This window comes from Nyctereutes procyonoides, unplaced genomic scaffold, assembly GCF_905146905.1.
Source record: "Nyctereutes procyonoides isolate TBG_1078 unplaced genomic scaffold, NYPRO_anot_genome, whole genome shotgun sequence".
Lineage (NCBI taxonomy): Eukaryota > Metazoa > Chordata > Mammalia > Carnivora > Canidae > Nyctereutes > Nyctereutes procyonoides.
The window spans coordinates 2,193,900-2,208,403 of record NW_026575134.1 but is presented as its reverse complement, the minus strand read 5'-3'; the positions used below and the strand labels follow the sequence as shown (position 1 = coordinate 2,208,403).

The 14,504-nt window shown below is 50.2% G+C and overlaps 1 protein-coding gene across 5 annotated transcripts in view; it reads left to right on the top strand.

Moving 5' to 3' along the window:
* COBL (cordon-bleu WH2 repeat protein) overlaps positions 1–14,504 on the top strand; it is a 244,651-nt gene that overhangs the window by 200,407 nt on the left and 29,740 nt on the right. The window lies entirely within an intron of this gene.

Genomic DNA, 14,504 nt, shown 5'->3' with positions numbered 1-14,504 from the left:
ATCTACTGCAGGAGAGTGAGGGAGAGACAGCAGGAAAACAGTAAAAAGCATTGCTCGTGAGTAATCCACCCACCTGTGCCCTCTACTCAGTGCAGCATAAACAGCAAAGTGTGTGTGTGTGTGTGTGTGTGTGTTGAATTTAAAGGTCCCTCAGCTCTCACGGAGCGTCTCATTTAAGAACACTATTTGTGGGCAGCCCGGGTGGCTCAGCAGTTAGCGCCGCCTTCAGCCCGGGGCATGATCCTGGAGACCCGGGATCGAGTCCCATGTGAGACTCCCTACATGGAGCCTGCTTCTCCCTCTGCCTGTGTCTCTCTCAAATAAAAAAAAGAAAAAAAAAACTTAAAAAAAAAAAAAGAACACTGTTTGTGCTGGACCTGTGAACATGGGGCAAGAAGTCATAAGAACTTGTGGTTTTTAATCATGAAGACGTTGTAGTCCAGAGAAGAGCAAATAACGGAAACATGAAGGGGGATTATGGCAAGTGCACTTCTATCAATTAGGCTCCACGGTCTTGTCTGTTGTGAGAAAGAGTCCAGGGAGATTTCAGGGAACGGGAAAATCAGGACAACACGGTCTTTCCATGAACTAGTTCCCTGCAGGTGGACCCGTGGCTCTGGCCATCACACGGGAGATCTGACCCATGTAGACACGTGACCGCCAGCCCCAGCAGCCTCGGGGACAGCGCTCAGGTGCAGCAGGTGGCGTGGTGCCCACAGGGCCGTGTGATGCCCAAGCTGAGACGGGCATCTGGCTGAGTTGAGGCAGGTGCCCGTCAGGAAGGCGAGGCCCGGGGAGCATCTGTGCCATACAGATGGGGCTAACGCATCTCCGTCGACTCCAACGAGGACGCGGGGGACCCAGGGTTCTCTCCCGCTCCCTCCAGGGGCAGGAGGGGACTTGTTGAGATGAAAAGTGCAAATAAAGGGCCATGAAGACCAGCAGGAAGGGAATCCATGTGAACCTCCAGAGGGGACATGGAGGAGAGGCCGTGGGGTCTCCCCAGAACTGGAAGAAATGGCAAGTAAGTGACCGTCATCTCGGGCTGTCCGTGGGGATGGATTTGATGCTCGAGGCAGAGCCGAGGCACATGGGGGCGGAGGCAGGAACTCCCACTTCTTCACCAGTGCCTCCTGCCTCCCGGGAACTTGCTCACACGTTGGACCGTCAGGATGTCCCCGCATCCTCCGGCTGCCACGTGGGGTGACCCCCTGAGCAAAGTCAGTATGGGGGGCAGGGCGTGCCCCAGACTGCAGTGTGGGCCTGGGGGCTGCGTGCAGGCCGGGCCTGGGGCAGGAACCGCCCCAAATGGGAGGCAAGACTGAGCCCCCCTCGGAGGACAGACACAGGCCCTCGGCTGCTGACCTTCCCGGCTCTGCGCACACGTGTCTGCAAAGGTTCCCGGCCAGCAGCGTCGCCAAGTGTGTTTGCCTCCCAAGCCCTCCACCTGTCACCTCATTGGGCCAGCGTCCTGCCCTCCGCGGTGGAACTGAGATGCCAGGGCGAGCCGTCCCCACGGTCAGGTGGCTCAACGTAGACAGAGACTCTCAGTGGAGGCCGGGTCGTCCGGGGGCCCTTAGCCTGACGCTAGGGCACCTGTGACAGCGGTGGCCCTGCTCCAGGGACCTCCTCCTGTGCTGGCCTCCCACACTCCTGGGCCTAGGGCTTGAACATGTGCCCTTCCCGTGGCGGGGGTGGGGGGGATGTGCTTCTGAGCCTTCAGACTGCAGTTGCTGAAACCCCATGCATCAAGGTGGCTCTTGGATTTGGCATTTTGGGGAGACACCGAGCCCCGACGATCGCTGTAGACTGAGGGGTCAGAATAACCGCAGCCTCGTGGTGATGGAGGGAGCCTTCGGGGCGTCCAGGCGCTGTCCTCACTGTGTGCCTGCGCAGCGGCGTCTGGTCCCCACGGTGGGTCCTCGAATGAGGGGTTGTGATTCTTCTCATCTGCAGGTGACAGGGTCAGACGGCGGCACTAATTTGCTCGAGGCCACCTCTGAGTCGGCACCATAGTTGCTCAAAGGGACACCAAGGATGTAGGAGGGAAATAGGGATTGTGGGCAGTCAGGGCTGAATATAAACACGAATAGGGGGACGTATCTGCTTTTCTTCACATATTGAAGAAGTTTTCCTACCCAGGGGCGTCTGGGTGGCTCAGTGGGTTAAGTGTCCAATTCTTGATTTTGGCTCAGGTTGTGATCTCAGGGTCCTGGGATCGAATCCTAAGTCAGGCCCCGCTGCGTCTCTTTTCCCCTTTGCCTCTTCCCCACTCATGCGCTCGCTCTCTCTCTCGCTCACTCACTCCACCTCAAATAAGTAAATAAAAACCTTTAAAAAAAAGAAATCTTATAATAAATTCATCATAAAAACATCTTTAAAAATAAAGACCAGAAGGAGAGCACCCAAACTGTAACGTCATCCTGGGGATGAGTGGTGTTAGCTGTTGTTTTTTTTGTTTTTGTTTTTTCCCAATTGTTTGAATACCACTGGGGAAAAAATAGAAATTTTAGCTTAAAACTAAAAAGAATTTTAATAGAAAAGGTCTGGTAAGGCGCAGCTGTAGGGGGAGCGTCACTAAGCCCAAGTGGGATGGAAGAGATGGGGTGAACATAGGACGTGTCCCCGGCTTCCCACGGGGACGGCGGCGTCCAAGTCGGAATCGGGGCAGCAGATCCTGACAACTGAAGCTGGAGCCTGGGCGTCTCCAGGGAGGTTATTTTTGGTGTCAGTGGGTTTTGGGGCAAAAAGGCCAAGGTACTTGGGGTCGCCATCGTAGTGCGTGAGACGGGTGGTTTGCGTGTGACACGTTTAACTTTACTGACTGTGCAGCCTGATGACCTAGGACGAGGCTGAAAACGACTGTGTCTGTTTCCTAACGGGACAGGAGGTGACCGCTCAAGTATCGCCGTTACAAGTCCTAAGTGCGCGCTTTCGACGGCGGGTTAGCATTGTTTGAATTTCTAAAAGTTATTTTAGGGGCCCTCTCTCGAAACAAGCACCTGTTAGTGCTTGGGGTGGTCAACCCTGAGATCAGATACTCAGTGGCTTCGCCCGGTGGAACCTTCCGGAGCCAGTGCTTTGCAAGGGGGTCCTCTCTTGCTTTTCCGTCTGCCTGCGGCCACTCTCCCAGCCGCTCCTCTTGAGGCGTCTGCTCTGAAGGGAGGAAGGGTTTTGAGCTTGGATGACGGGGACACAGCTGAGACAAAGACTGTGAGTGGGAAACACACTCCAAGGTGATAAGTTGAGGTTCCTCACGTCGCCAGCGGGACGGAGAGGAACGCCCCCTAAACCCCTTCTGCTACAGAGCGTCTCCAGGCGCTGGACCTTACATAATGATCATCATTTTAAAAGCATAGCTGAGCTGGCAGGAGAGTAAAGGAAATCGTGGGGGCCTGAAAGTGAGGGCGAGTCACAGCATAGAAGGGCAAGAGGACCCAAAATTCAGAGAGCCTTTCTCCGTAGTCCAGGGTGGGGGGAAAGCATTACAGTAGCCTCTATTCAACAGAAACCCCTTAGTCTCTTTTGTTTTTAAGATTTTATTTATTTATTCATTTGTTTATTTATTTGAAAGACAGCGAGTGGGGGAAAAGCAGACTTGTCCCCCCATCGCCCCAGTGGGGAACGTGCAGACTCCATGCTGAGCGCAGAGCCCGATGCGGGACTTGATCCCATGGCCCTAAGATCATGACCCGAGTCTAAGCCAAGAGTCAGACATTCATCCGACTGAGCCACCCAGGCGCCCAAACCTTAGTCTCTCTCTTTTTTTTTTTTAAGATGTATTTATTTATTCATGAGAGACACACAGAGAGAGAGAGAGAGAGAGAGAGAGAGAGAGAGAGAGAAGAGGCAGAGACACAGGCAGAGGGAGAAGCAGGCTCCATGCAGGGAGCCCAACGTGGGACTCGATCCCGGGCCTCCAGGATCAAGCCCTGGGCTGAAGGCGGCACTAAACTGCTAAGCCATCAGGGCTGCCCCAAATCTTAGTCCCTTGATGAACCAGCCAGGCCCCAGAGAGCAGCGAGGGCTACAGGAGTGCCTCAGGTCCTCAGGCCCGAGCACCAAGGCGGAAAGGAAAAATTGATATTCTCACGCCCATCAGCTGGACGCGCTAATATACTTAGTAGATGTTACAGATGGTGGAACCTCAGAAGGCATCAGCAAGAAAGCAGTCACAGTGACCAAGAAAGAACTTTGGGGGGACGCCCGGGGGCTCAGCAATTGAGTGTCTGCCTTCGGCTCAGGTCATGACCCTGGGGTCCTGGGATCGAGTCCCGCCTCGGGCTCCCCACAGGGAGCCTGCTTCTCCCTCTGCCTGGGTCTCTACCACTCTCTCTCATGAATAAATAAATAAATCTTAAAAAAAAAAAAGAACTTTGTAATCTAACATACATTTCAGAAAGAATAAAACAAAAAGTTTTCTTTTTCTGTTTGGTTTTTTATTAAAAACACCCACTGAGATATTTAATTGCAGTGACAACTTTGTGTGTACCCACCAATGTCCACATCTTGGTACAACCAAGGGCCGGGGGGCCAGGGGACAGGAAGAGGAGGGAAAACACTTGGTCCAATGGCACACATTCTTTTAATCAAAAGAGGGGAAAAGGAAGATCTAAATTTTAGGATAAATTAGAATAGTGACTTTGATGAAAGCCTGAGTACTCTAACGGACGGTAACAGCAGCTCTGTACATGACTGCGGAAATATCCTTCATTCGATCACTTTGATGCCAACGTTAGGTGAGGAGCAGCGGCCGACGGGGTGTCCCAGGAAGCTAAGCAGAAGGAGACCACACAGTCGCTCCCTAGGGCTCTGACGGTAAGGGATAGAACGGGGAAGAAAGTAGCAGAGAAGACGGGCAGTGTTTTTCTTAGATTGCCTATCTGAAACGGCAGATGACTCACCTTTGCTTCTGACTCAGAGTCAATTCAAAATCGAGTCCCTTGGCAACTTGGAAAGTCCCTGAACATCAAGTTTTCTGAGGTGTTGATTAAATGCAATTCATGTGCTTTATTATTCTAGACTACCTGGAGACAGGGTTTCTGTTTCGATGATGAAAACCAAACCCTCAGCTTTATTCTTGCCAGCATGAAGTGTCCACGTCCTTCGGAGGTGAGGCCCCAGAAATACGTGTTTAAGAAAGGACTGAGCTTTTTTCCTCAAAAGTAGTTTAGAATATACTGAAATCCCGGGACAAAGGGAACCAAGATTTGTTCCTTAGAATGTGGAAGAAAATCTTTTCTCTTAGAAAAGTTTACAGGTAGGGAGTCTCTGTAAGATTCATTTCTTGGTGAAAGAACCTTAATTTGGCTCTTGGCTAACACATGATTTTGTGTGGTTTTTGAATGGGCTTGCCCCTTTAACGGGCCTGGCACAGTCACTTTCTGCAACGTGTACCGTCAGGGATAGATGAAATAATGCGTTGGCTGGGGCTTCTTTTGTAATTTGCAAAATAGGAGTAACGATATCCACACTGCAGGGGGAATTGGATTAAACTGGAGGGAGGTAGATATTATCCAGCTGAACAGAGCAGAGTGTCAACATCCAGCTACCATTATAGGACTTTCATGTGTTTAAATGAGGGTGTCAGTCGTGATGTCCACGCGTGTGAAAGAAATCCACTCTCCTCTGCTACTGACACCCTCATTTAAACACATGAAAGCAGTCAGGAGGGGCGCCTGGGTGGCCCAGTTGGTTAAGTGTCTGACTCTTGGGTTTGGCTCAGGTCATGAGATCGAGCCCTGTGTCAGGCTCTACACTCGATGTGGAATCCACTTGAAATTCTTCATTCCCACCTCCTTTCCCTACCCCACTGCTTCTCCCGCTACTTGCATTTTCTCTCTCTCTCTCTGTCTCTCTAAAATAATTAGTCTTTAAAATAAAAAAAGAAAGCAGTCAAAAATCACTAAACAATGTTTTCCCTAATGCATGAAGGTGGGACAACAAACTGATCAGAAGCACTAACCCCAAGGGAAGTAGTGTTTTTTTAGGAAACAGAATAGAACTTTAAATATATACATTTTTTGGTCATTGCTTCAGAGAATTGTAATAGAGTATCACATACATAAAACAAGAGCGGGGTATTTCTGAAGGTATGTATCTGAAAAATAAATGAATAGAAGAACATCCAAAAGTTCTCAAAAATTAAATACAGACACATTTTGGTGAAATTTTTGACATTCACAGATAAAGAGAAAACTCTTACGCGCTGGTAAGGTTATATATAGCTAGAAGGAACCGTATATTCAAGTTCTCCTCTGCGAGGCAAGATGCCAGAAAAGTAGGAACCGAGAATACAGTCTTGAAGGAGGATTGTGACCTGAATCCTGCTTAGATTTAGCCATACTGATGGTCACGGATGCAGGTTAAATGAAGACAGCCTTCACACACAAGAGGGCTCAGTGAGTAAACTGGATCCAAACTGGATTGTCCTGAAAATACAACTACTGAAATGTGTAATCCAAATAATGGAAAATAAATCTAGAAAAGAGAAACATGTGATGCGCAACCATCTCATTTCATACAAGTTCCTGTAATGGAAACCCCATAATGCCAAATAGATGTGTATTTTAAATTTTTTATATTTTGCGTAAATATAAATATTAAAATATAAAATATAATATACATATTATATTTAATACGCAAATATAATACATTATTTTATTATATATTATAACATATAATAAAATAATATATGTTTGAGTTGTATATTTGCTCTTTCCAGTTAATATATTCATAAGCTTATTAATATAGCTAATGTTTATGGTAAATATAGTTGACATTACAATACTTACGTTTAATAAAAATGCAGGCATATTTATGAAAGCATCAGGACAACTTACACATTGATTAAGCAGGATTCTTTAGTTCTAAGAGACAGAAACATGACTTGAACTAGTCAAGAAAAATGAGTCTTTGTGGGAGTTTTTTGGCTCACATAACTGGGAATTCCAAGAGATGAATCCTCATTATGGTCACGGCTGAGTCCCGGTACCCAATTACTGTCTTAGGACTGTGTTTTTCTCCCTTTTGTAGACAAACGCTCTCCGTGTGCTAATCCAAATGACTGCCATTCCTCCAGGACACCCCCATGCCACTGACTCCAGCCCAGTGAGACCACCTTCCCCAGGAGCTCTGGTGGGAAGGTCCAGAGGACAGGCCTTGATTTGTCTAGCCTAGGCCACACACACTCCTTGAGCCCTCCCATTGGGTGCACGGTTTAAATTGGCTAGATTCTGGTTCATCTCATGCCAACTCCTCATGGCCAGGGGTAGGTAGGGGCAGTTGTCAGATTCACCCAGATGTTGAGAAATAGGTTAGCCATAGGAAGACAGGATTCATTTGGCACCAACGGGGAGGGGGACAGAGCTGGAGACCCAAAAGCAGCATCTGTTGCCTGTGTCTGTCTTAGCAGAACAGTGATTGCGACACAGCCCTGCCTTACCGTGGTGGACGTGGAAATTTTCTCTGCCCAATTCTCTGGGCACGTCAGGATTCTAAGATTAGGCTCTAGAGAAATAGGGGTTGATTGATACTGAGAATATGTTACTTGAGTCTTAAGAGAATCCAGGTCGCTTTTAGATTCATAGGTACTTCCGAGTTCTTCGTTATCCTGCCTTCTTGAAGAAAAGTGTGTGTGAATGTGTGCATGTGTGTGTGTGTGTAATAATGCCCTAGAGTGAGCTGGGACTATTGTCCACAACCTGCAGTATCTTTGCGAGGCCTGGGTCTGTGGGGCTTTTGGACACGAAAGCTAATTTCAATGTTAAATAATGTCCATCCAACTGAGGAAGGTGTCCTCTCGAAGAGGAATGAATGCCTGCACTTTGGAGCAAACTACCTACGGGATTAATGAGAGGAAAAGAAAGGAGGCAGGACTAGGGCCACCAGTCAGACCACGTGACGCAGGGTCTCCTCCACCCCCAGCCTCTCCCCTGTCCTCCCCCTGCACATTTGCACACGCAGGCCCACACAGGGACACGAGCCCACGCAGCACATGAGACACCCTAGCGCCCGACCACCTCCAGCAGAACCTGGCATTTCCCGTTCAGCCTCAGATGTCCGTGCTTCTGCACACTTGTTGATCCTTCTGTCTTCCACCTGCCCACGCCACGCTTGCTTCGAGACTGTTCACTGGTCGCTTCCGCATGCCCTCCAGCGAGAAGGAGCCACCCCACTTCTGTCCTCCTGCGACATTCTCCGTGTGCTCCCGGCTCTTGAACGACGGACTCGTGTTGTGGGTGTCGGTGGGTTTCACCAAGGGGGAGGCATTTCCCTGGGAAGGCTTTCCAAGGAAATCCACTCCCAGGGGTCGGTCATGTCTCTGCATGTTTGTTCTTACAAGTGAGGCGCCTGAGAACTCGCCAGGGGCAGCCCTAGTGCCAGCATCCCCCGGACTGCACCTGTGGGAATGCCTTTCCCCCGCTTCGCAGAAGACGGGCGTAGTACGCAGCCATCGGGAATCCCCCTTGGGTGCAGTTCCCTGGGGTGTGCAGACCTATTCCCAACGCCTGGCAAAAGGACAAAGGGGATTCTCAGTGGAGGGATGAGCAGGTAAGAAGTCAAAGGACTCGGCAGCGGATCCTTCTGAGCATCAGCTGATTTCCAAGTCTCCCTTCCACCCAAACTGACAAAGAATCTAATGGAGTCATTGGATCATAGTTCATTAAGCATACATTTTGTGACACGTCAAGTTTATATATATATATAGCTAGATAGCAGAGGAGAAGTTTAAAAGCTTAATTGACCTCTACTTATGTGAACAAGGCGGCTGTCCGGTGCTTCATATCACTAAGAATGAAAAATAGGAGCTGCCACTTAGGCCAAACCCTCCCTTGTGCTCACGATAAATAATCCAGTCATTTTAAAGGAATTAATTGAAACAAGCCTCATCTAGCTCACGGTGAGGTGCACTTTTGATGAAGTTTTATGCTTCTGTTTAATAAGTGTCAAAATTTCTAAAATATTTATGCGGTTTCTCTTGACTGTTCGCTTTTCATTCTCACGGCGATGACCACTCAGCGTAGGAAAAGAATTTTAACGCCGCCCTGCTACAGTGAGAGGAAATAAAAATTAAATTTTAATTTATATACGTATTTTATACAAGGAAATCTGCATAAATAAAAACACTCTCAAGTGTGGAGTAGTTCAATTAGGATGAGAAGCTGTGGGGTCGTGGAACAGAAATTACTTCAAGAAAAATGAGACACTCTAAAACACTGCCTGTTAGATTTTTTTTTTTTTTAATTCATGAGAGACAGAGAGAGAGAGGCAGAGACACGGGAGAGGGAGAAGCAGGCTCCATGCAGGGAGCCCGATGCGGGACTCGATCCCGGGACCCCCTGAGCCCAAGGCAGATGCTCAGCCGCTGAGCCCCCAGGGCCCCAAGACTGCCTGTTAAAGAAGAATTTGCTCACCGCTTTTTACATGGAGACTTCTGGGCATCAAAATACTGTCACATCGGATGCCTTTGATTACATTTAAAAATGACTACATTCTTGTGGCACCTGGGTGGCGCAGTCAGCTCTGAATTGTCCGACTCTATTTCAGCTTGGGTTATGACCTCAGGGTCGTGAGATCGAGCCCCACGTTGAGGGCTCTGCTGCTCTCTCTGCCTGTCCCCAACTCCTCTCCCACTCATGCTCTATCTCTCTCTAAAAAAAAAAAAAAAAAAAAAAAAAAAAAAAAAAATTATTTATTTTATTTTTTTTTATTTTTAAATATTAATATGTTCAATGCAGTAGAAATTACATCCGTTGCAACCCATTGAACTCATGATGAAATTTTCAGGTGTCCATTAAAAATGTCAGGGGTTCAGAGTGGTTCGAAACTATTGGGGGATGTATATGGACAGAAATTATTGACATGCCCCTGTTGGTTCACCCCACTGGTCCAGGAGCACTTTGCCATTCGATCCCTTATTTTTCCCTTTATTCCCAATACCTAGAACGTAGGGAACCAAAAGCAGGTGGATACGAAGGGTGACCATCATTTTTGGGCTGTGAATGGCAGGGTCGGAAACTTCAGGCTGTAGCATGAGATGGGGAAGACTCATTTCTTTAAAAAAAAAAAAAAGATTTTATTTATTTATTCATGAGACACACAGAGAGAGAGGCAGGGACACAGGCAGAGGGAGAAGCAGACTCCCTGGAGGGAGCCCGATGTGGGACTCGATCCCGGGACCCCAGGGTCACGCCCTGAGCTGAAGGGAGACGCTCAACCACTGAGCCCCCCAGGTGCCCCGAAGACTCCTTTCCATGAGACATTCTCTCGGGTCCTGTGAAGCAGTGGGAGTGACCCTTGAGAAATCTCTCCTGGTAATGACCGACAGCCGAGCAATATCCTAGCAGTATCGAGAGCTTTCATTTGCATTTAATAAAATCATTCAAAAACAAATCTATTACGAAAGTCCTTGGAAGATCCTTACACTTCTTGTTTGAAATCTTCTTCGATGACTTTGGAAAAGACAAACCCCGTGAAACTGGAATTGAACGGAGCCTAATGGTGTTCACCTTGAGGAATGGGGGGCACCTTAACTTAGTGCTTCCTTCTTTATGTCTTGGCTACAGAAATTTCCTGAAGCTCTCATTTAGATTGAATGGCTCTTGAACCATGAGATGATAAAATTCGGGTGGAGGACAATGAAAGGGTTGGTTTTCCTTATTCGGGCTCCATGGCTATTCACTTGGAAGACAACTGAATCATGAGTCTGTATCCGGCTCCTGCTAAAGGCGGATGATGTGTATTTTTCGCATTTGCAAAAATCCTGCAATGATAACTTTTTGGCTCAAAAAGGCTGTTCATGCCTTAAGAGAAAAGCAAACTTTCCAACGCATTAATTCACTCCAAAATCCTGATATCGGAATCCCTGGGTGGCTCAGTGGTTGAGCATCTGCCTCCCACTCAGGTCATGATCCCAGAGTCCCAGGATCGAGTCCCGCATCGGGCTCCCTGCATGGAGCCTGCTTCTCCCTCTGCCTGTGTCTCTGCCTCTCTCTGTGTGTCTCTCATGAATGAATAAATAAAAAATAATAATAATAAAGACCATGAGCTACACTTTTAGGGCATACGGAAGGTGGCAGGAGGGACGTGGACAATGCTGCATTGCTGTTCTGCTTCCTAATTAGTCTCCAGTGAACTGTGCGAAGCAGCTTTGCACCGTACACCTGACTTGCGATTCCGAGGACGGTAGTATTGGGAATCTAGTGGGGATCTCAGAGCCGAGCAGGACCCCCGCGCTCATTTTACAGAAAGAGGAGAGGCTGTGCCCAGTTCCGGGGCAGAGCTTGGACCTGAATGTGAGATTTGGGCTCTGAATCCAGCCCTTTCTGTGCTGCCCCCAGGCTTCGGGCTGGGGTCCCCGGCCCCCGGCTTCACAGAATCAGGGGCTAAGCGAGGGACGTGAGTGGCTCCCAGAAGGATCTAGAGGGCCCCAGCCTCCTGCCAGCCAAAGCAGCTCCGAGCTCTTAGGTTTGGGGCTCCTATGTGTCGGGTTAAAAAAAAAAAAAAAACAAGTCTCGTGCACCATTATCTTACTCAGAAATTGTCCAAACCCGTTCCAGCTCTCGGGGTTAATGGCAGGAACCAGGCCAGCAGAGGGAGGACGTGAAGTCGGCGCAGGGCCAGGAGGTGGGGACGTCTGACTCCCAGCGGAGGTTGTCAGACTGACCCCGGCGGCTGCAGACAGACGTGAGAACCACACTAAGCCAGGCTGGAGCCTCACAGGAACGTCCCCTTCTACCTCCAAATCGTGCGGCCCTTGACAGCTCCCCCAGAAGCGTGTCAGGAAGCTGCCCACAGGAGTCTGAGTCCTTGGCGCGTGGCTGTCCCGGGGCTGGTGCACACATCCCTGTGGCCCTTCTGGCCTCCTGTCCTGGCCGACGCGTCCCCACCACCTGCTGTGGGTGGCAGGGGTCCCGTTGCTTCTCCCCGGGGTGTCGATGCGCTTGTCCTCCCGAGGCCTTCGTGATCACCCTCCTGAGAGTGGGGCCAAGGCCACCTGCTCCTGCCCCCGCGTGTGCTGCGTGGGCGGGGGGGGGCGGGCTCGGAACACCTGCCGAGTGGGCTCAAGGATGCAGTTGCTGGGGCCCCGGGAAGGCCACCTGTGGGAAGGGGAGGGCTCGCATGGGCAAGAGGGGGCGCCGGTAGCTGCAGACTTGCCCGTACGTCGCTGAAGTGGCTTCGCACATACACGCTCAATATAGACTTCTCACACCTCATCAACCTCGGTTTGCAGTTGGCTTAATTTAGAGCAGTGACTTTTAACTTCCCCCCACCTCAAAACTTCTGAAGGATCCGAAGTCAGCCCAGACTGGCATTCTGGGTCTCATAACCGGGAAAAAAGGGGGTGGGGTAGGCTTGGGGTCCCCTGTCCTCGGCCAGGGGTGCCTTCGGAGTTTCCAGGGCATGCGTGCGCCCGGAGAACCTCGGAGCTGCACGCGGTCCCGAAGGCTCCGTGAGGGGCCGGTTGAGAGCTGGGCTTCGGGGAGCAGAGCCCCTGCTCCTGCTTCAACTTCCAGCGGTGACGGCCGCGGTGGGAAGGGGGGCCGGGGGCTGGACTGAGCACCTGTCTGGTGCCTGCTGTGTGCTCACCTGCTTCTGAGCAGCCACCCACGGGGCCCTGTGCAGACACACCTGGGGTTGGCATTAGCATACAGCTGCCTGTCCTCCTGTCTGTCCCCTCCTAAGCTGGGTGTCACCAGATTGCCCAGACTCTTGGACCGGAAATGTGTGTCCCACTTCGCATCACAGGGCCTTTCCGAGCTGGCACACGCCCCCCCAGCCACCCAGCAGTGGAGACACACCGGGGCCTTGCGCTGCGGGTGGGCACCACAGTGCGGCCCCCGCCGCAGTCCTGCGGTGGCCCCTGAGCCCACCTCCCAGACGGAACTGAGACAGAGGGCTCCAGACCCCCGCCCTGGCCGCCGTTCAGCTGCTCTGCGGGGATTTGAACACAGGTCTTGGTGACCCGAAACCCTGATGCTCGTTCACTGCGGCCTACACCGTATAGAAGAAAGAGTGTGAATTTAATTGACCTACTTGTTCAGCGACAGTGACAAAAGGAAAGGCAGGAAACAAGGGTCTGGCCTGGCCATCTGGGCCGCCGTTGGTGGCTGCGCAGGGGAGCCCCTCCGAGTGGGGTCCCCGGCATGACCGCGCGGGGCAGAGTCACCGGCTGGGTGGGCAGGGCGGCCGTCGAGGTGTGACCGCTCGTCAGCAAAGCCCTGGCAGGAAGGGTCTGGTCGTATTAATCCCGGGCCAGTGTTTCTTCGTGTTTACCCTCATTAAGAGCCGCGCAACAAAAGCCAGGAAGGACGCGGCGGGACGGCGGGTCTCGCTGAAAGCATTCACTGCATCCGGACACATTGCCTTGTGCATTCGAGCTTCTCCGAACAATTCCTCCTTTGTGCTGCTCCCGTCTTTACTTACGAGCTCTGTTGTGAAATGTCTTCTTCTTCTTCTTCTTCCTTATTTTTGTTCTTTTGTTTATTTTATTGTTGGGGGTCTCAAATAAGCCAGCCCCCGAAGGAACGTTCCCCTTGGCGCTCTTTTGGGTTCGCTAATTCTACGTTGCCAGTCGGCTGTCCTGTTAAAGCCCTGGCGACGCTGGGGACGGGGATGCACTTGACTCTCCGTGTGTGGTTATGTGCAGGGAGCCCATGGACGTGTTCACGTGAGGCACCCGGCAGCTGTGTGCTGGAGGAAATGACTTTAAAATAAGATACCAAAAAAATAAAAATAAATAAAAATACCAAATACATGGATTAATTAATAAATAAAACAAAATACACTGAAACTGCAACCCCGCATCGTCCTTCCTCCCTTCCACAGTCCGAATCTCACCAGGCAGGGCTGAGATTCTGCAGTTTCAAATCTGCGTCCACATTAAATTAAAAGAGAACAACCCTGCTACGGAGCCCGTCCGGAGTCGCGCACTCCTGTGCTTCTCCGGGCCTGGGGAGCTCAGTGACCGCAGAGATCCTGGGAGCTCGCTCTACTCATAGACTTAATGCATCTTTGAAGAGCTTGCTTGGTGGGTGTGCCAGATGGCTCCACGCTCCCACCGCTAGTGTTTCACTTTGGTGGAAGTCTGGCTCTGACGGTTGCAAACCTCGGCATCTCATTCTTCCTGCTGCAGGAACGTAGTGCTCAGAGGGCAGAGAACCTCCACCAAAGACACTTCTCTGCTGGTTCGTTCTCATTTTTCTTATCCCTCCAAGGTCACCTCTCCTTTGGGCCAGATCTGCCTCTCTCGCGCGTCAAAATGAAGAGAGGAAGAGAGTAAATAAAATAAATAAAATAAAAGTGAAGGCGGTGCCAGATGCCGACAAAGCGTGCTGTTAAGACTTTTAGGCCAGATTTCAGATGTTTGTGTGGAACGTTCTCAGTCTGTTTCTATTTGGAAATGATTTTTTTTTTTTTTAAAAACTCATTTTATTTATTTTTTTTATAAATGTATTTTTCATTGGTGTTCAATTTGCCAACATACAGAATAACACCCAGTG